Source organism: Megalobrama amblycephala, linkage group LG1 (genome assembly GCF_018812025.1).
Source record: "Megalobrama amblycephala isolate DHTTF-2021 linkage group LG1, ASM1881202v1, whole genome shotgun sequence".
NCBI classification, from domain to species: Eukaryota; Metazoa; Chordata; class Actinopteri; order Cypriniformes; family Xenocyprididae; genus Megalobrama; species Megalobrama amblycephala.
Genome location: NC_063044.1, coordinates 48,327,989 through 48,350,488, shown reverse-complemented (window position 1 = coordinate 48,350,488; position 22,500 = coordinate 48,327,989). Strand labels below are relative to the sequence as shown.

General features: G+C 38.5%; 1 protein-coding gene across 3 annotated transcripts in view; it reads right to left on the bottom strand.

The window, feature by feature from the left end:
• Nucleotides 1-22,500, bottom strand: part of tanc2a (tetratricopeptide repeat, ankyrin repeat and coiled-coil containing 2a) — a 173,275-nt gene that overhangs the window by 137,896 nt on the left and 12,879 nt on the right. Inside the window, exon 2 of one of the 3 annotated variants that reach the window (XM_048197802.1) lies at nucleotides 20,707-20,792. The exons of the other annotated variants lie outside the window; for them this stretch is intronic. The gene's annotated coding sequence lies outside the window, so the exon portion shown is untranslated. The remainder of the gene's footprint in view (nucleotides 1-20,706; nucleotides 20,793-22,500) is intronic. 3 annotated transcript variants of the gene reach the window in all.

Genomic DNA, 22,500 nt, shown 5'->3' with positions numbered 1-22,500 from the left:
GTTCAGAAACGTACTGCTTAGTGATGTAGAGAATAACTCCCTGTGGAGTATATTGTGTGCTCTGTAACTTTGCAGGCCCTTTTCCATCCTCAAACGGCAACATTACACATTAAAGAAAGTTGGGGGGGGGGAAGCATAATAGGCCCTCTTTAAGTTATAAAGCAGGCATCAAAGGATGTTCAAATTTATGATAAAAATGTCAGTTTGTGTAAAACTATAGTCTAGTTCTGTGAAATTGTATGTGAAATCTGAATAAATATTGTATTGAATAAATATCGACCTGTATGAAATTCATTCATTTTTAAATGAAAAAAAACAAAACAGAACCCTTTTTGTCCGATTCCTCACTAAGGCCCTGTTTCCACCGGGTATTTAGTACATCTTTTTGTCTGCTTTCAACCATTTCGGTCCTGATTTCTTCAAGAGGAGGGTCTATGGGTGGGTAAATGTATGGGTTTTTCATATCTTTCGTTCTTATGCACAAAATAAGATCGCACAATTTACATGAACGATTACACAAACGCATAATTTACAATTTACATGAACGCGCCCAGAGACAACGGAAAAAAACATACGGAGAGCATCAGCTTTCGTTTCTGCTCTGACAGCCACAAGATTACACCAAACACTGAGTGCATATTAGGAATCAGGAATGGTGAGAGAACATTGTGCTTGGTACATTTTTGGTCTTCAGCCAACTAAGTATAAAACCCATCTGGCTAGCACGCTTCCTATAATGTTTACGCATTAGGTCGGTAGGCGGAGAATAGGCAGGCTTTAGCGGCTGTTCAAAAACATTCGACCACATGAGCGTTTCTACTATGAAAGCAATCCGGTCGAAAGCATTTTTGACTACCTCTGGAAGTAGTCGAAAGTGGACAAGCTCAAAACATTTCATGCCCCGCTTACACCTGTATTTAGCATCGTCCACTTGCAATCCGATCAACCAAAACACATCTTAATACCAGGTGGAAACAGGACCTATAAGACTCAGATTTAATATTAAGAATAAGACAAAAGAATAAGATTCAAAATCTCTTTTGTTTCCCAAAGAAGAAGAAGAAAAAATCTTATGGGTAAGTTAATAATCACAGAAGTCAAAATTGACCTATAATATTCAAGCAAACTGCAAGAACACAACAAGAAACAGACCCTACCAATACATGACAAAATACACCAAAAATACTGTCAATCACGGTTTTGACACAAAGGTCATAAAAAGAGACCCTGTCAGCCAGATATTAAGATGAAAAACATTATGGGTCCACATATCTATCAGCTTTGAATCAGTGAACTAACTAAGCATTCTGTATTTTGTCATGTACGATACTCAATTACAGAACCTGTAATTTCCTCACAAGGTCAACATGTAATCTTATTCCCAACAACAAAACGGCAGTGACAAATTCACTGGCCACTGTCCCCAGAGCTAAACACATTTATCACAACAAAAACAACATTACATTTGCTGCCCAGTAGGCCACTATGAGCACCCACAATCACACACCCACAATCACACACACACACACACACACACACGCTACATCATGGCATCATATCCCACTTTTGAAAACATCCCAATCTGCTTTGTCCTTTAGGACCCACTGTGGCTTGAGGCTTGTGAGTTTACTGACTTTAACACCCTAGGCAAGAAGGGTAAGAGGGGGCCACTCCACTCCTATGACATGCAACAGATCAGGCCCTTCGCTCTCAAAAACAGCAAAAACAGAAAAGTAGCAGGTAAATTTACATCTGAATTATTACTACCGCATTAAAAAAAAATTAAAAATTGAAATTGGGGAATCATTATGTATCACTACGACAGCCTTCTGTTAAAGGCTTGTTGCTTTCATTAGCAAACATGAATAGATGGATAACTTATTTCCAGTTCCCATGCAGAGAGTGCATGTTGAATCAAACCACATCCACACTCACCCATCACCCTTTCAGGTTAAGGGGGACTCAAAAGGACACCCGCCAGGCCACAACGCCCTGAGCCATTTAATCCAGATCTTGTGATTTACATCCATCTGTGCCAGGGCTGCACGATTAATCAAATTTAAACTGCACGTGATTTGGCAAAGGCTGTGATTTTTTTATGCGCAGCTTGTCAGTGCAGCACAGCTCTGCGATCAGTAGTAAATGCTGCTTAATCTGAAAGCCAGAGGGCGCTCTTGCGCAGAAGCTCTAAATATGCCCTGTAGAAGTACAATATAACGTCATTCTAGGAAATCCCTATGGGCATCATACTATCGCTGCAGCTGAATAAACACAAGATTGAAACGCTTTGATTAAAAATGACTAATAAATATAATATCTGAGTTCTTCAACCCTTCTCGGGTATTTTCATGATAATAAAGTATATTTATATTTCAATGCTAACTGACATAGCCTTTACCATGTTGTGTGCTTTATTCTGTGTAAGAAGCCACATCATCTCACAGAAGGATGTTTTCAAACACTCAACTGATGTTATGAAGTGAGTTTGGAATATAAACATGCTATTAAATCTTGTCTTTTGTTGGACCAGAGATTCATAATTGCTTCTCATGTTTGGAAAGATGTTGAACGCGTGTTGCTTTTTCAAATGCACGCTATAAGTGACTCAAACTCGCAGTGCTTTCATGTTAATTGCGATTAATCACGCAGCCCTAATCTGTGCCATCACAAGCTTTAACCTGAAATCTTATTAACCACTAATAAACCTCTAACCTACAAAACATTGCATTCGTCCCATTAACACATTTGAGAGGAGCTGTCATTATACTGTCAAAGAGCTATGGAATTCTGAATATTACCAAAGTCCCTTTCAAGGAATGTCTGTTCACTCGGTGGCCATATTTGCAACGCCTCCGGGCAGCTATTTCGGGCAATCAGACCAAGCCCTATCTATTTGAATGGGGGAATACTGAAATCTCAAACTGCTTGGCGAACTCACAATTAAATAACATTTCAAATAAGCAACAAAATCTGACATGAACCATTCCATAAGTGTTGTTTCTTATGCTCAAATAGTGTTAAAAAAGCTTATTTTTCAGGCTAGACGAGCCAATGCGCATGTGCAGTCCAAGCGGCAACCTCCCCTGGTTTCTCTTGAAGCCAATACGGAAGTGACTTAAACTGCAATTCATCGACTGGCCGCTAGGGACAGGCTCCAAAAGAGCAGAATCTCATTGACCCCCATGTTAAAATGGCCAATTTTACAGCAGATAAAAAACATGTTTACAGCTGGTACAAATTGTGGTTTTGGTCTATACTGCTAATTTTGCCCTTCATGACAACTCTGAGGGGGGTGATTTTTTTTAATAACTCATCTGTTTAAATCAGTGTTTCTCAACCAGGGGTCCATGGACCCCTAGTGGTCCTTGACATAATGTCAGGGGGTCCTTATAAAATATCTGAATATGAATGTTTGTATATTTTGACATTTGACATGTTCCCATTAAAGAATAAGATAATACATGTATAATATAACTGACAATATGACTGAATATTGGACAAGTCAACTAACGTTGTAGTAAATTACACTTGATTGCATTTGGTCATCACCAAGACATTAATGATACCAATGAGCCAGTTTTATTCTGGGGTCCTTGAGGATGGTTCCAAATATGACGGGGGTCCATTACACAAAATAGGTTAAGTTCTGCATAATTAAGGGTGTGGCCACTTGAGTGACAGGTGGATTGCCTGCTGTCTGTCACCTCAGCTAATTCTAGCCACTGAATTTGGCATCTCTGCCGTGTTTGTGTTTTTTTGGGGGGATTATTTTATAAAATTATAAAATAATATGGCTTGCTGCATTAATGGTTGAGACTCGAGACAGATGTGCGTCTGTGTAGATGTGCAATCATGTGGAAGATAAACAGAACACTTTTTTTTGCATCAGAAATGGCTTTTATCAGATACTTCATAAAAGGCAAAGTGTACTCGAAGAAAAAGAGGACCACAAGATGGAGGCATTCAAGAGATAAAAGACACTGAAAGTGTGGCATTTGGAAAAGAGCTCTCTTGTAAACTCCTCCTCCTCCTAAATTCTGTCTCATTACATCAATTTCTCATTACTGCATCAACCAGGCGGAAAATTGCAATTTCACACCCAGCCCTGAATGACAATGTAGGTCAGCCTTGGAGCTCTTGTATGTGCAAAGGGGAAGGTCAAAGGTCACACTGAGGTAAAAGTCAGGAGGATAGCTTGATCCTGATCCAATTGTAAGGTAATTGTACAAAGCTAGACTTTTAACTAAATGGCATTACCCAAGTCTGTTCCACGATACAGCTTATTCTGGCCAAAAATCACCTACTTGGACACAAAGAAACCATATGAACAACACTACAAGTAGAAGATCTATTAAATAACCTAACCCTAACCATAATTCAATTCAAAATGAATTTTTCCCACAACATTCAGGATATGGTTCCACTCTAGAAAAGGAGTCAATAAATTTCATGTCATGACGCGTCGAGGAGGCAGGAACTTCACTTTAACTGCAAGGATCATAACAAACAGCGATGACATATATGCAATATGAAACCGCTAATCCATCACTAATTTCATAACAACTCAGTCACCTTGTGCTCTTGGCAAGGAACATGATGATATTCTGTCTCTCTTCCCTTTACCAAACCTGAACTGTCTCTATTGTCAAGAGTTGGTTTCCAAATCTTCTCTGAAATTAGATACTTCATCCTCCTCCAGGTATGTGTAGATGTGAAAGCTTATTTTCTATCACATACTGTGTTTTTGACCCATTGGAACAAGCAAAATACACATTAATCAATCACATAATCTATTAAAAAAAGAAACCAAGGAAAGGTAAGACTTGAGGCTACTAGTTATTAAGGTATGCATAACTGTTGATATTTGAGCTTATGATAGTGAGTCATACAAATCCATTCATCTCATAATAGTAAGAGATGTAGGAACATATAACGCAACTACATGGAAGAACCAGACAGACTGCAATATCTTCTGATTCAGGAAGTGACTACATATTATAATGAAATTCATAGGAAAAACTGAACTTTTGCAACCAAACAAGAGGGGAAATGAGTCACATGACAAAAAACACAGACAAGACACGATTTGAAAAGACCTGAATAACCTGAAGATGACACACCCAAAGCTCTGTAAGGAGTTTACTGCTCCAAGTTTATGCTCATCTTTACACTTTAAACACAAGCCAGGCATTTTCACATTAGTTTTTACCAACTCATAGTTTTTGTTATGTGAAGAAAATGCCATTTAACTTGCAACATATGATTTTTGACAAAATAAATCTTAATTTAAATGTAATAAATAAAAATAATCATTGTGGGTCTTTTTCATTTTGTCTTTCATCTATTATGAAGTCTGTTTTTTAATTCATTTTTTTTCACAACATTGCCTACATGTGGTTTTCATTTAACTAAATCTAATGCCTTGATTCACCTTAGTTAACTTGCATCCAGATTTGTCCCACAGATGATTTCTGGGAGGAATCCCTCCGAGAATCAGGCTGCATGAATGCTCTCCTGAGATGTCTTCATTTGTGGCGAGAGGTGCAACAGAGACGTCTCTCCACAACTCAATTAAGGACTCATTAGCATGTCCATTAGAATGAGTCACTCCTCCAGACCACTGATTCTCGGATTCATCCACTCTGACCTTGAAGGACATTTAGCCATGAAATATTTTGCATAAAATGTAAAAGGTTTCCCATTAGCACAGCTGCTCCCATAAAGTCTGCCTTTTGTTAATATAGGACAAGCTAATGGGGGCTTAATCAGAAAGTGAGTCATATGTTAATTCATTAGCTGATTCAGTGAAAGATTCGGTAGAATGATTCAATCCAATAAATGTTGTCTTGTCAATTAGGACTGACATAAGATAAGAACCACAACAACAATAACTAACTATAACATAATTCCAATATAATTCAAATATATTACATTTGGACATGGAGCTGTAGATTCAGCAACTATATAGCATTTGAAATTAAGAACAAGATCTACACAAACTTAATGAATGTATAATAAAGATATCTTATACAGCACCGATCACAACAAGACATTTTGTCAGTAGTTCGGTATCTAACTCCGTTGCGTCACAGAAATCAGTTCTGTATTCGGTGAAATCAGTCCAAAATCCCATAGCTGTAAAAACATCAAATCTGACTTGCTCTGTCCCTTCACAAATGATTTTCATATTCAGTGTGGGCAGAAAGGTTACTTGAGTCTGGAAAGTTGCTGTGTCACACCTGGCTATTACGCAATGTTAGGCTGGAGTTATTGCCAACACCTACATCATATATAGGTAGTGTTTTAAGGTTCTCAGTATGACAAATCTCCATCAAAAATAGCCCTGTATTCACCATCATACCTGGGGGTGGAAGAATCTCAGCAGGAGCTCAAAAAAAAAAGAGCTTGAGTTCACTCAAACCCCTTTTCTTATCTCTCACCCACCCTCAGTGCCCTTTGGTCTCCCTTCCTCGTTCCTTCTCTAGCCCACACTGGGCATTGGATGCTGATCCAAGGGGGTGGAGGGTATTTTTAGCCAGCACAGTGTGCTGAAACAGTGGAGAACGTTGTGCCCTCACAAGGACAAATCTCACCAACCGGGAGAGAAAGTGAGAGAGAACGAGTCAGAGAAAGCTATGAAAAAAAACAAAAAAAAAACAACAACATTTTTCTACCCTTCCCTACAGAAATAAAGGGTTTTAAGGAAAGGAAAGGCTATCACATTTCAGTAACATCAGACATCAAATAATACACCTCTATCTGTCTTTTCACTCAATTCATGACACTATTTCTCTGAGTTTCTGCAGAGGAGGTTATAGTCTGCCTAAAGTTATTTAACATTCAGTTGAAGGTGGTCTTCAATAAAGGGCTGCTGGAAAGAGGATTCTAGGTAGAAAAAGACCTTCAAGAGCACAATGTTGAAACATCTACAATAGAGAAACGTGTATACATACACACTAATAATATATTTTCATACGAATTCATGAATCTGATATTACGGCATTAAGCAAATGAAAAAATGCTGACAAACAGTGAATTTGATTTTAAATCATATTCTCAAAAACATTACATTTTTAATGCCACCATTTTAGTCACAGTCTAGTGCCCTATAAAAGCTTTGCGTGAAGATGTCGTCTTTCATGTCCTCGTGCCGTTATTTGTAGACCGAAAAGCATTAGTCACTTCAAAAGGACCTAGAAATGACAGTACCAAGGAGGATGAGGAAATGGTCATTGACTTCTTTTGACCGCTCCATGGTGGCGTATGACTCCTAGGGACAAAATTTCCACTTCAAAAGGGGCTCTCTAGAGCCGAAATTGGGTTCGCTATCATGCTCCGCTTTGCTGCGATTCCCTAGTGGTATTAGATGTTAAACGTTCCCCCCATGGCAGAGGGAGGAATTCCACTGCTGGAGCCTGAAGTGGGGGGAGGACTGTGGTGATTTGAGCCACTCCAGATGTTATCAGCCTCCAGGGCTAATGCTAGCAAGCCTGCATAAGGATCTCCAGGTTTGGCACGTAGTTTTAAAAATGGTCACACACAAACATATACACACACACACACAACTCTATGCATCACAGTTGAGCTTTATCAGAACAATGTGTCTGAGTGCCTGAAGGTGGTTGTTTACAACACTGCCTCTGTCTCTCTCTCTCTCTCTCTCTCTCTCTGTATTTCACTTTTTAGCTTCCCTTCCTTTTTATTTGTTCTTCTCTCTAATACTACTGTACACACTTGATTACATCAGATTGGGATTTTGTGTGTTCATAATCTAATAAAGATAGTTGTCCATGATTAATTGAAATAAATTCAAAATCATGATATGGCTTAAATCACAAAGGCTGTGATTTAATTAAATAAATATGTGCACTGCATGTTTCAGAATGAAGCATGGCATTGTGTTCTGAGTAGGTCATTTTCCATTGTTTTCTGTGTCTCGGAGCACCTCGGTTCACAGTAAATGCTGCTTATCTTTGCATTAGCTCTCAGTTTAGATCACTTATAACATGCATTTAGGGGGGGGGCGCTATTGAGTACCGAATGGAGTAGACGTGTTCTGCTGAGCTCCTCTCCATATTTTAAGTTAATCGGTCATTATTTTAATTTCTTGATTTCTTTTACTTCATAATTTTCTTTGTTGAAGAGCAGTAATGACTAAGCCCAAAGCTGAAAGGGGGAAGAAGTTGGATAAAGCATTGAATGAATCCCCTGCTCAGTCGCCTTCGGAGATGACAGAACAGGCCGCGGCATCCTCGGGGTTGAGTGACGAGACTGACGCTGAATCTACCAGTATTCTTTTGGCAATACAGAATATGAGCAAAACGATGAATGATCGGTTTGATCTTTTGGAAGCATCGTTGGCGTCCACTCAAGTATCTCTAGCTTGCCTCGGGGATAGAATCAAGGAGGTGGAAAATGCTACTGCCGATTATGATCGCCGCCTTTCCCTCGTCGAGCAGAAGTTCGCAAAAGTAGAGTCAGAGAATAAAGCTCTGCGTGAGAAAGTGATCGATCTAGAAGCTCGCTCCAGGCGGCAAAACATTAAAATCGTCGGTTTACCTGAAAAGATTGAGAATGGGCGCCCCACGGAATTTCTGACTAAGTTTATTCCTGACCTGTTGGGCGCTAGCAACTTCTCTAAGCCGTTGGAAGTGGATCGAGCTCATCGTCTGGGGAGGCAACCCTCTGGAGAAGACGCGCGGCCGCGTGTGATGATAGCACGGATTCATCACTTTCAAACGAAGGAAAAAATACTCCAACTGGCTCGTCAACAGTTTCCTCTGTGTTACCAAGGCAGGCCGATACACATCTTTCCCGACCTGCCGGCTGAAATAATGAAGCAGCGGCAGGCATTCAATGATGTCAGGAAGCATCTCCGGGAGGCCGGTGTGAGAAACGGCTTCATTTACCCGGCAAGACTGCGCGTCACCCATGGTACCACTGACAAGGTGTTCTCCTCGCCCGAGGAGACGGAGGTTTACATTGGGACGCTGTCTTGAAAACCATTTACATATGCTGGCATAATATGCTCTGGTATGTGACTTTTATTCAACAGCTACTCAGACTGGGACATTTATATGACCGTTTTTGTTCATAATGTTGTTCATGTGGTTGGAGAGGGAGCTGTAGGGTTTGTTAGCTGTAGTTTCGCTGTTCCGATGGTCCAGCTACCCCTCAGTGAGTTTTTGGGATGCGTGTTCTCACTTTGTTTGGGAAAGTGGGACGGGGGTTGGGGGGTAATGTTCTTTTTGTGTGAGTTGTTTTTTTATTTTTATACCATTAAGTGTTTTAAAAGGGCGGTATGCTTGTACATTGTTTATTTTCAACTTCTGTATGAATACTAGTTTACCTTCGAAGGGCAGCGGCATCACCTTTACCAGCTGGAACGTGCGGGGTTTGGGTCATGTGATCAAGCGAGCCAAAGTATTTTCCCATTTAAAATCTCTGTCCGCTGATGTTATGTATCTGCAGGAGACCCATATCAGGCCCACGAGAGCGAAGATGCTTAAATGCAGCTGGGCTGGCCATATCTTTCAATCCACATTCTCTAGCAAGGCTAGAGGTGTTGCAATTTTAATCCGTAAGACCGTTCCTTTTAGACATGTTTCCACTTTGAGTGATCCAAACGGTCGATATATTTTGGTAACTGGTTACATTTATTCATTTCATGTTACACTTCTTAATGTGTATGGACCAAATTTTGATGACCCTACTTTCTTTACTAAAATATTTAATTTATTGTCTGATTTTCCTGATTCATATGTTATTATAGGAGGTGATTTTAACTGTGTGCTTGATAATGTTTTGGACAGGTCAGCCCAAATAAGTCAGCTGTCCTCTGCCTCCACAGTTCTAAATAGTCTAATGTCCTCCATGAATCTGGTTGATATATGGAGACTGATACATCCCACAGGAAGAGACTATTCATTTTTCTCACAAAGGCATAAATCTTTTTCTAGAATTGATTATTTTCTGCTTGACTCCAAACTTATATCAAACGTGATCACATCAGATTATCACAACATCTTAATTTCTGATCATTCTCCGACATCAGTGGTTCTTGATCTTGGCCATAAGACCAAACCATATTGTTGGCGTTTTCATCCTTCTCTACTTTCTGATGGATCATTTTGTCAATTTATATCTCAAAAGATCTCAGAATTTTTAGATACCAATGATAATTCTGAAGTAACTGACTCCACTTTGTGGGAATCTTTTAAGGCTGTAATCAGAGGTCATATTATCTCTTTTGAGTCTTCAGCCAGACGAGACAAACGTAAACGCCTTTCAGAAATAGAAGAGGAATTATCTCAATTGGAACCCTCTTATAGAATTTCCTCTAGCCCTTCTACCTTACAGACTATTCTCAAATTAAAGTATGAATATAACACTATTTTATCTGGACAGGTATGGGATCAGTTATTAAGGGTAAGACAAAAATATTTTGAATTAGGGGATAAGCCCCATAAATTGCTGGCTCGACAGCTGAGGGGTTTACAAGCTAATAAAGCCATACACAGAATTAAATCAGAAGCAGGGGACATGCTTGTGGATCCTAAAGCTATAAATGATCGCTTTAGAGAATATTATGAACAATTATATACATCAAGAGTAAGAGGGGACATCTCTAATTGGCTAGGACTTTTGAATCTCCCTAAATTGAGTGACGCTGCCTGTGAGGCCTTAAACTCTGACATTACTATTTCAGAGATCATTGATGCTATAAAATCCTTTCCTAATGGCAAGGCGGCAGGGCCAGACGGTTTTGGTATTGAATTATATAAAAAATATTTTGAAAAGTTGGCTCCCCTTTTAATGAGGATGTTCTCTCATTCTCTTGAAATTCAAAAATTCCCTGACACGTTATACGATGCTAATATTTCATTAATACTGAAAGAGGGTCGGGATGAGACGGAGCCTTCATCTTATCGGCCTATCGCATTACTTAATTCTGACATTAAAATTTTTACAAAAATATTAGCCAATAGGTTAAATAAATACATTTCATCTATTATACATTCGGATCAAACTGGTTTTGTTCCTAATAGATTTTCATTTTTTAATGTTAGAAGATTAATGAACATTATGTACCATAAATATAAGAAAGGCTCTAAAGTGGCTGCTCTGTGCTTAGACGCAGAGAAAGCTTTTGATCAGTTGGAATGGCCCTATATGGTGAAGGTTATGGAAGAATGTGGGTTTGGTAGTCGTTTTGTGTCATGGATTACAACACTATACGCTTACCCAACCTCTGCTGTACTCACAAATCAAGAAAAATCAAAATCATTTTTATTACATCGTGGGACACGTCAAGGATGTCCCCTTAGCCCTTTGCTTTTCGCAGTTGCGATCGAACCCCTCGCGATCAGTATTAGAAACCATCCATCTATCGAGCCTGTAAGACTGGGAAATGTAGATCATTACATTTCCTTGTATGCAGATGATGTTGTCCTCTTTTTGTCGAATCCTGAGCAGTCAATGCCTTTACTGTTAGATCTTATAAAATCTTTTGGTACAGTCTCTGGATATACAATTAATTGGCAGAAAAGTGAATTCATGTCTTTAAGTGCTGAACTTGATGATGAATTCCTACACAATCTCCCTTTCAAAATCACAGACAGACTTAAGTATCTTGGAGTTGTTCTGCCCAAAAACCCTAAATTAATTTTTAAGTTGAATTTTCTTAAGAAATTGGAGGATCTTAAGAAAGACATTGGCAAATGGAGGACTCTTCCTCTTTCTATGATAGGCCGTATAAATGCTGTCAAAATGGTCTCTTTGCCCAGATTCTTATATCTCTTTCAAAACTTACCTATTTTTTTGACCAAAGCTTTCTTCAAATCATTAGATTCGGTAATCCTGCCCTTTATCTGGGGCTTTAAAGCTCACAGAATATCAAAAATTCATCTACAGAAACCAAAAGAGAAAGGTGGGCTAGGGCTGCCTTGCTTTTTGCATTATTACTGGGCAGCGAATGCTAGGGCCCTTGTTTATTGGCAGGAGGATTATAAAACAGAAATATCAATTGACGTTCCCCCTGGGTCTCTATTGAAAAAAATGGCATTAAAAATAGTTCACTCCCAGCACTTCTCTTTTCTGCTTCTGTATTGCCTTCATCTGTCAAGGTGGATAATTTTATTGTTTCAAACTGTTTGAAAATATGGCACCAAATTAAGAAGGGATGCCGGTTACCTGACACTGCTATTTTTGCCCCAGTATATCGCAATCACGCGTTTCCCCCTTCTCTCTCAGATGCAACTTTCAACATGTGGAGGTTGAGTGGTATAGTTACCTTGGAAGATTTATACATTAATACACATTTTGCTTCTTTTTCTCAATTGAAGGAGAAGTTCTCTCTTTCCACAACACACTTTTTCAGATATTTACAGATCAGAAATTATGTACGCCATGCAGTGCCTAGTTTTGAGTCTTTGCCGGAGGGCAGAAGGATATATAAACTATTGTTGGGCTCACCTGATTCCAAACATTTGATTTCAGATTTTGTAATTGTGTTTTCTGAAGAAGTTAGTTTTTCTACGAATTCTTTAAAAATTGCCTGGGAGGAGGAATTAGGTATACAGATCGGAGATGAAGTATGGGAGGAGAGCCTTAGCAGGATTCGTTCTTGTTCTATTAATTCTAGGCATCAGTTAATTCAATTTAAGGTGATGCATAGATTGCACTACTCAAAATCTAAATTGCACAGGATTTTTCCAACCATTTCTTCTACATGTGATCGGTGTAAATCTGCAGAGGGCTCTCTTACCCATCTCTTTTGGACATGTCCTAAACTTTATAATTTTTGGTGTGATATATTTAAGTGGTTTTCTGACACGTATAGTTTTGTGTTTAAGCCTGATCCAGAGATTGCATTATTTGGATATTCTGTTTCTTTGTCAGACCATAATATCTCTGTACAAAGCACCATTATTTATGGAATGATTATTGCTAAGAGCATCATTCTAAGACTTTGGAAATCGGATACTGTTCCTCAGTTTAAGACCTGGTTGACTTATCTTACTGGAATATTGCATATGGAAAGAGTCCGGTATGGAATTATGGGTAACCTTGATAAATTCTACAGTATATGGCAACCATTTCTGGATCATCTTAACCAGTTAAATGCTAGCTCTGGTCAGTAATGTAAGACATAATATGCTGTCTGCTCTGCCTTCTACTGAATGCTTGTTTGTTTGTGCTTTACTACTGGAATTGCATATGCGCCCTGGTTCTCAGTCTTTTTATTTATTTATTTATTTTCCTTTTTTTCTTATTTATTATTATTTATTTATTTTTCTTCTTTTTAAATATTATTATTAATGGTTGATGATATTAATAATTATTAATAATTTTTTATATTGTTGTTTTTATTGTTGATATTATCACTCATTGATTTGTATATATTTTCTAAAGGTCTTTTTTGTTTTCTTTTGCCTTTTGTAAAATGTAAAATTCTAATAAAAATACTATTTAAAAAAAAAAAAAAAAACATGCATTTAGGAACACAACATAGTTTACATAGGCACAGTATGTAAGTTGCGTGCTAGAGGTCGCTTATTTAAAACAATTACAAAGGCATTGCTTGATGACGCTGTGAATCAAGGGCCTATAGAAAACAATCCGATGGGACTCAGGCACAAATCATGTTCTTGACTGAGGTAATGTTTTATAAATGTATAAACGTGTGGTATGAAGCAGGGCGGGCCGAGAGCCTGGGACATTTTACGTTGCTGCTTATACGCCACAGTCGGCCCACGCTGCTCATGTTTATTTTATGATTAAAGTTACATTTAACATTCGCCTCTTTCCCTGAACGTTGTTACAGTTACATTTGATTAACCTTAAATTCACTGTAGCAAGGTTTAAGTTCAGGGAAGCAGGAACCAGCGAATGTTCAACGTAAAGTTAATCATAAAATAAACAAAAAACTAAAAGTGAAGCAGCAGCCGTTCACAGACAACTGCCACATATAAACATAATAAAACACAACATAAGGTCCAGGCTTAGTCTTCGCTCATCCTTCATTGTTGTCACTCCTCCTTTTATCCTTCCAGAGCTCTTCAGCACTCACGTCACCAGCTTCGCTCCATTCCCACAGCTCTCGGCCTCACCATGCTTGCCACATTCACAATGTTTTCTTTTACTTTATATGACAAATTAAAATTGTGGGGTAATGCAGCACTGTTTTATTTGGTAAAAAAAAAAAATTGCTAAAATATGATGAAAGTCGTTATAACGGTACTTGTGTGTTGTGTTGTGTTGACTTGGTGGCTGCTATGATACACTTATTGCACACTGCAATAAGCTAGATTGATATTAGAATATCATATTAAGAAAAACTGGATGACACGTTTCTAAATGGCATGCAATTTATTTTAAAATATATTGTATGTTGGAGAAAATGATGTATTACTGTTACTACAAATAAAGGTCTTTCTGATTATGCCATGTTAGCTACTTGACACAATAACGTTGTCACTGAGGCATGGTACAAACATGTTACTCGCTGTAAATCAAGAAAACAAGAGATTCAAACAATAAGACGAACTGTGTTGAACTATATAACAATGATTAGTTTTCTGTCAAAGGTATCCAAACAGTTGCTCACCTGTTTAATAAAACACACAATATATTAAAGCGTCTTTGGTGTTTCCATGATTTCTACAGAAGTAAAACCGGAAATCGCAGATATGATGTCACTACAGGCCATTAGACTGGTTAAAATTGCTGATTTCTCTGGACTTAAACATTTTTGGAAACACTTGGGATAATGTAAGTAGTAAGTACACAAGTCAACAACTATTTTTATTTTACTGTGAAATATTGCAATATTAATGTTTCTTGTTTGGTTTATATTTTATTATTATTAAAATAAAAATGTAGTTGTAGTAGTAGTAGTAGTAATAGTAGTTGTTGTTAGTAATAGCAGCAGTAGTAGTATTTTATGTTAATATTGATGTAATCAATATTTTGGCCAAATTGTATAATTGTAAAAAAATTTCCCCAAAGTCATGCAGTGCTAATAGTCGTACATAATTTAAGGAGTAAAAAGCAAAGATAATACAATAAACTACTAGCCTAACAATCTATGCATCGTCATTTCCTCAGTCATATGGCACAGGGCCTGAAAAAATACGCAAAATCACTCACTTAATTGCAGGCAGTGCGTCTCACAAAGGAACAGCCAAAGTAATGCTCTGTAATGTGACTGAAAGTTGAGGAAATTATAATGTTTCACTGAAAAACACATTGCCATTTTCCTCTCTCACTCTTCCTGGGCTAAGAATCTCATCGGAACGTGTGAATCTATTCATGCCACCTGTCCCCGCTGTTAAACCAGTGTGACTACCTTACGGGAGCACTGTCACCGTCAGGAACAGCTAAACGGATAGGAGGAGTAGAGAGGAACAAAGAAGATGAAGAAAAAAGAAAAAAAAGGAGGGGGGGGGGGGGGGGGGTGTGACATAGAAAGAAAAGTTAGTTTAAAACAGAATCCAGAACTGCTCTTTTCCTCCAATTTTCCACAGACTCCCTAGAACCCTCTTGCAGAACCTAGAGGACCTTCATTCATCTTCATAAAGTCTTCCCACTCAATCCTCGTCAGTTTAACGTCACATGATATTAATTTATTTAACGACATTACAAAAGTAAAACAGGTTCAAAATGTCATTTCATGTCAACATTAAACAGACAAGTGTGCAAAGTGTATAAAATAATGTATCTTTATAAAACAACAGCCTGATTCAAGCTCAAGTTCTTGGCAACAACTGAAACTGTGCCCAAACATTACAGAGAAACTAGATCATATGAAACTAGCCAACCAGAGAACACGGAAACGATAACGCAAGCAATAGGAATCCAGAAAAAAGGCATTTATGATGTGCCAGCGAGTGAGCTATAGCTCTGGAACAAATATTCAGTAGCTAAAACTTTCTTGCAAACAATGAGGGGCTATGTAACAAGCAAGACCCCTTGCCTGTTAAATATATTTAAGACTACACATTTTGTTAGCATTTCTAGCAAGTGTGACAATGGCAAAATCTAACTGATCACTGGTTCTTTAGAGCAACGTTGACAAATAGCTCTCATCTGTTACTCTCTGAAAGAACCCAAACATCAAGCCGACCCATCATGACGTTGAAGTTGTACACAGCTTTTTTTTTTCTTTTTTCTTTTTTTACTTCTGCAGATTTTATTTAGCCTTTAAAATTCATACAAATGTATATGTTCATTTGTGGAGATTATCTTGATAAACAAAACATGTACGAATCAAACTTTTGTTTGTCACAGAGTTTATTTTCTGCAATAATCCAAAAGCCAATGGAAAAATCTTTTGTGTGTGTGTGTGTGTGTGTGTGTGTGTGTGTGTGTGTGTGTGTGTGTGTGTGTGTGTGTGTGTGTGTGTGTGTGTGTGTGTGTGTGTGTTAAGGAAACCCAGATGATGCTATGACATCATCATCCCCACAGCAAAGTTCATTCTGATTTTATTCCAACTTTAAACCATTGCCAAACTGCAAACAAATCTGTAAAAATATTTTAAAAATCCTTAAACAAGACAAATTTAATAGAGAAGACCTACTGCAAATGAGAATACATCAAATGATCACATCTTGTGCTGCTTTTTGAACATCTCACAAATTGCACTGCATTTAAAATAGTTCTTTGCCGTTCCAAAAAGCTGATCAAGTAGCATTTATTTGCCTGAAGTAACAAGGTTTACGTCTCAAAGCGCCTGTAGGTTGCGTTCTGCAGATGGACTGTGCCTGACAGAAATCGACAATAGGATTCTATAGGATTGAATTCGGGAGTGTTAATCCGTGACGAGAATCTAAACAACATGGCGTGACATCATGAGTGAAGATGATGGAAAACAGAGTGCGAACTCATAAATGTTTCAGCTCAATCCATGAGGTATCTGTACTTCCTTTGTGCATGCTAACAAAAGCAGTCAGAAACGTTTATTGAAGCTAGTGTAAACAACGTTCAACTGCGCAGCCACATTTTACTCTCCACCACCCCCCAGCACAGCGACACACCCTAAAACACACACAAACACAGAACGTTTTATCACTAGCTGATTTCCATACTCGCTGTCGTCTCACCTGCCTGCCTGCCTGCTGGGTGTTGTGGACCAGCCAGCGCATGCTAAACGTTTGTGCGTGTTCACAATGCATTTTTACTTTACTGTCATTCCTCGCCTTTGTAGCACATTCAATCACTCATTCCCACTGCGCTACACTCTTTCATTACAATTCTTTCTCGATCTTGTTTCCTGTGCTTGTTTCTCTCAGCCACTCCCTTCTTTTTCTCAGTATGTGTGCGCTCTTGGGGTTGAGTTTTCTCTCTCAGCTAGACACTCATTAATAATCCAGCGTAGTGCTGGAATCCACCAGCTCTTCAGAGGGAGTCCAAGATACCAGTGAAGCACAGGGTGTTATCTATCCATCCATCCATCCATTCATCTATCCCTCCACTATCACCCTCTTTCTCTCCTTCTCCACCTGCATGGAGAATTTGCATAAACTGTGAGAAGAGAAGTATGCTAGCCATCTAAGCAATGTCATATCAAAGAGTGCTCGTGCAAATCTGCGGATTTGAAACCGAGGAGGCTGATTGGTCGCTCTCCCAATGAAGGAGACAGAATGAGGACACGCTGGGGCTGGTTCTTCATTCAGCAGCATAATAAACAGCACATGCTGCTCCAGCACTGCAGGAAGGGGCGGGGTCACAGACAAACTGAGGAATTAAACATGAGCAGAGTGGAGGTCACACCTACTTACCTACTATGTTTTTTATGGCTGGCTTTAAGCAGGCAAATGTGCATGTCCTAGCATAACCTGAACATTTATGGCCATAAATAACATTTAGAGCTGATGAATGGCTAGAGCGCCGTTTAAAATAGGAACCAGAAATACTGACGTCAACAAAACTGGGCGCAGTAAATACATTAAGAGAGGTCCATTGTGCTCTGTTAGGGTACCATCGGACAAACACAGAAGTGGGCAGAAGGAAGAGAAAGATGCTATTAAAGTTCTTCCACTATCTGCATGAATCAGATTCACTTAATATGTCCCAGGCTTCTCAGGACACAAGCTTGTGATTTGCTGATTATAGTGTATGGTCAGAGCTCATGCTACACCCAGCTTATTGTGCTTTACACAAATTGGACATACTCATGGATCAACTTTTTTTTTTTTTTTTTTTGGCATAACATTGGCCTAATGCTATTGCATGCATTCTGACTTATTTACACAGTTGAAGAGTTGGGTTCTCATACTAAACATGGCCAAAGTTTCAAAACACGAGTTGGACGTATGACGGAGTATTTCTGTGCCAAATGACTACTTCCGGTTTCGTTACAGGTTTCTCCCTGATAAGCGTGCGCACACACACCACCCAGAGCAAGAGCAAGAACACGGCCATCAACGCGTTTCGTTCGGGATACGGAAGCCGAGAGATTTTTCAACAATGGCTGTGTCCCAATTCAGGGGCTGCACCCTTTCATAGAGGCAGTCTCATTTAAGAAAAATAACCATTAGATTGCAATGTAGGAAAGAAATTACAGTATTTTACACCTCACAATGAATATCAGTCAATTTTATTATGGTTACTTTTCTTAAATATGACATCCTTGATGAAGTATTCAGCATTCAAATGCGACCTCCGGAGGACGCAGCCTCCGAAATGAGACACAGCTCCTGTAAACAAAGGAGTGTGTTTTTGGTTGTGAGGGAAAGATTACCTTTTTCAGCTTCCCAAAGAACCCAGCATTAAGGGAACAGAGGATGAAGTTTGTTTTTCTGGGGCAGCAACGGAGTTGTGCAAATATGTTTGTTTGTTCCCGTGATTTCGGTGATGAATGCTTTGTAAACAAGTCCCAGTTCAGCACTGGATTTGCAGATCGCGGGTGGTGAGTAAAGCTACATGAGATGTCTGTGTTTTGTTGGCAATCGGCGTGCAAGTGCATATAATGTAAACAACACGAACGCTTTTGTTCCCCTTTGTATTTATAATGATGTCGAAGCTAGCAGACATCGCAGAAGCTGCACTCGCTCTTTAGCTCCACCCACAGCACTGACGACAGACACGCCTCCAGGATATCTGCTTTTTCTGGAAAGACTCGGTTTAGCGTATCTATCTTTTATAAATATGACAAAACTAAAGAGTTTTCGGAGATATGAAGGATGCATTGTTGCTCTATATGTACTCAAGATTAACATGAGATTGGCAGAAAATGTATGTGATACCCCCCGCTTTAACATTTGTTAGTTGAAATAATTCTGAAAGAAGACATTAGATGAAAATCTTAAAGGGTTAGTTCACCCAAAAATGAAATTTCTGTCATTAAGTACTCACCCTTCATGTCGTCCCAAACCTGCAAGACCTTCGTTCATCTTCGGAACACAAATAAATAAAGATATTTTTGATGAAATAAAAGAGCTTTCTGACCTCCCTATAGACAGCAACGTCGTAACCACTTTCAAGGCCCAGAAAGGTAGTAAAGACATCGTTAAAACAGTCGACGTGACTGCAGTGGTTCAACCTTAATGTTATGAAGCGATGAGAATACTTTTTGTGCGCAAAAACAAAACAAAAATAACTATTCAACAATTTCTTCTCTTCTTTGTAAACACAGTGCAGTGCTTCCAGGTTCTACATCAGTATGCCGGCAAGGTACGCTTGAGAAAGAGGTCCAATTTTTCTGCCCAGTTTCATGGGCAAAATCCAGTCATTTCAATAGTAATCCACACAATATAGAATTTTGCATGAAGGCAAAAGATTTAACAAAATTAAGATGTAACAAAAAAAAAGAAAGAAAGAAACTAAAACGAAAACTGAAGATAAAAAAATAAAAGCCAATTCAAAACTATATCAGCATACAAATATTACTAAAATAGCTGTTTCTTATCATCTGTGTTTAGGCTTATGGATAGCCTTTGATTTATGGTTAAGGCCTGGAACAACATCCTTATCAACCAAACGCCATCATTTGGTTTTAGGGGTAGGTTAGTAGGTTAGGTCAATGGTTCTTCTCATTCAGTAATAAATGCATACAAGCGTTATTCATAAGCACAGAAAATAAGTGCACAGGGTTGTGTTTTAGGATCATGTGATCCCAAGTTTAAAAAAAAGTATGTATTTAACATATGGCTAGTGAATGAAACTAAATGCCTCTTTCACAGGAATGTTGTTTGATGTCCAACAAAGGATGTTGATCCAGGAATGTGTCCTACTTGTGCAAATCACTTGCTTAGCTCAGAGCATCACATTTGAGTCCCATATTATCCATCAAACTCCTTGATGCAAAAACTTAAATCCAGGCCTCAGGTGTTACTGTACACATGGTATTACATCTGAGTCATACAAGCTGACATCTCTAGCATAGCTTCATAGTGATGATAATCCATACCACTGAGGCTAAAAGGCTCACAAAAGCCAAAGTTATCCAAAGCAGCTGTTAGCACAATAGTGACGGCTCTGTTAGTGTACCTAGCATTGTTTTACACAAAAATGACAGAGCACCTCGCCTGGACACTTCACTATGGAAGCTTCTTCAAGAAAGCAGTCTTTTCTGTTCTTGCACAGTGAAACAACTGCCGGTTTGAGGATCATGTAAGCCTGAGATTATCTTCAGAGGAAACAGATGTTGTACAGTAGAGAGATATTCTCACACTCTTGGCTCTTTAATAAAAGAAAAGAACCCACTTCTGTTGTTGCACGAAACAGAAGTCGCGCCAGCCTTCCTGTTTGTTCCTTCCACCCAGAGGGTCTTGTTTCTGCATGGGCATTTTCTGAGAAGGAACAGACAGTCACAGCAGAGGTCAAAGGTGTCTTGTTTCGAAAAGCATCGAATACAGGAGAACAATAATAGTCATGACACTGGCTTCTGGGAGTGTGTGAAGGTCACATCTGAAGGTCATGATCACTGCACAAAACATCACATCAAGTCAGCACTTATTTCTTTGTTTCATTAAGCAATGACTGGAAATGGAACATTTTTTTGTCTTTTTTTCTGAAGGTACCATTATTTGGCAAATTTTCATGGGCAATTCCTGCAATCTGGAATTTTGTGTGAAGGCAAAAGATTTACTCACACAGATTTCGCAATGGGATTGAACAACAGAAATCACCTTGGTTTGAAAGTGACTTCTTCATACATCCCTACTGACACTAGACAACCAATCTTTTTTAGCTAGCAAAATTAACGTCACAATCTTTCGTTAAAATACAACAACTTGCTTTGGCTCTGAAACAACGTCCTTTGTATGCTGATGTCACTAATCTCTTGTATTTTTTGGCAAGTTGTTGCCGCCATTTTATGTTGGTTTTTATCTTATTATATTTATAGCTAGATTAAAAATAACTAAGTAGTAATGTTTTTAAGCACCAAATGTGCATATTAGAATGGTTTCTGAAGGATCATGTGACTGGAGTAATGATGCTGAAAATTTTACTTTGCCATCAATAAATTACCTTCTAAAATAAAAATATATTGAAATAGAAAAGAATTTTAACTGCATTTCTGATCAAATAAATTCAGCCTAGGTGAGCATCTTTCAAAAACATAAGAAAACCTTACCAACCCCTTTTGAACAGTATGCATATTTATAGAACGCACTTTATAAAATGTGAAGCAAGTTCTTTGTTAAAGGTGCACAGGGTTTGACATTAACTTTTTGCTTACCAGCCACTGTGGCTAGTTACTAGCCACTCAGCATTTTTACTGGCCACAATTTTGACATTGATACCATGGAGGAAAAACTTCCATATAGGCATATTTAATATTATATCGAAATTTGGAGGCAGGTATATTAGGCTGCTGTCACTTTCAGACCTGACGCACAGATTCAATATACTGTTACACATGCATTTTCTTTCTCAATTGTTAAGTTCACTTAAAAAACATAACTGACTGTGTTTATGGGAATACTCACTAAGACTGACATTTTGACATTATTTTGTGTGCATTTAACTGTTAAGCACAATAATTAATGAAAAAGAACTAAATTTAGTACTGAGAGGCAACGTTATGTGCACATTGGGTGTGAACACAATCTGCGGGAATGAGTAAAAATATGTGCAATCCCATGCTGAAATGTAATCCTTGTCACACCAACAATATTCATCCTGAGCAAATGAAATAAGTGAGTGAGGGAAGGCGGGTTTGTGTGTCAACTCTCTGTCGGAGAGATGAGAAAGCGAGAAAGCACAGCTGGTATTGTGTGTGTCTATTCTGCGGAAAATGAGTATTGGAAGCATTTCAGTATCGATATGTATCAAAAAAATGATATTTTTCACAATACTAAACTGCACAGTTTATTATTTCAGATGCCTTTTTAAAAGACTACAATTGAAAAATTTATATAGAAAATTCAACCCACCAAAGTGGTTAGCAGTAGTAACTGCATTACATGCCACTGCTGAAATCCACCCGCATTTGCCACCTGAAGGTGCTGTAAATGAGTTCTGAGAAACGCTGTTGAAAGTGGATTGGACTGA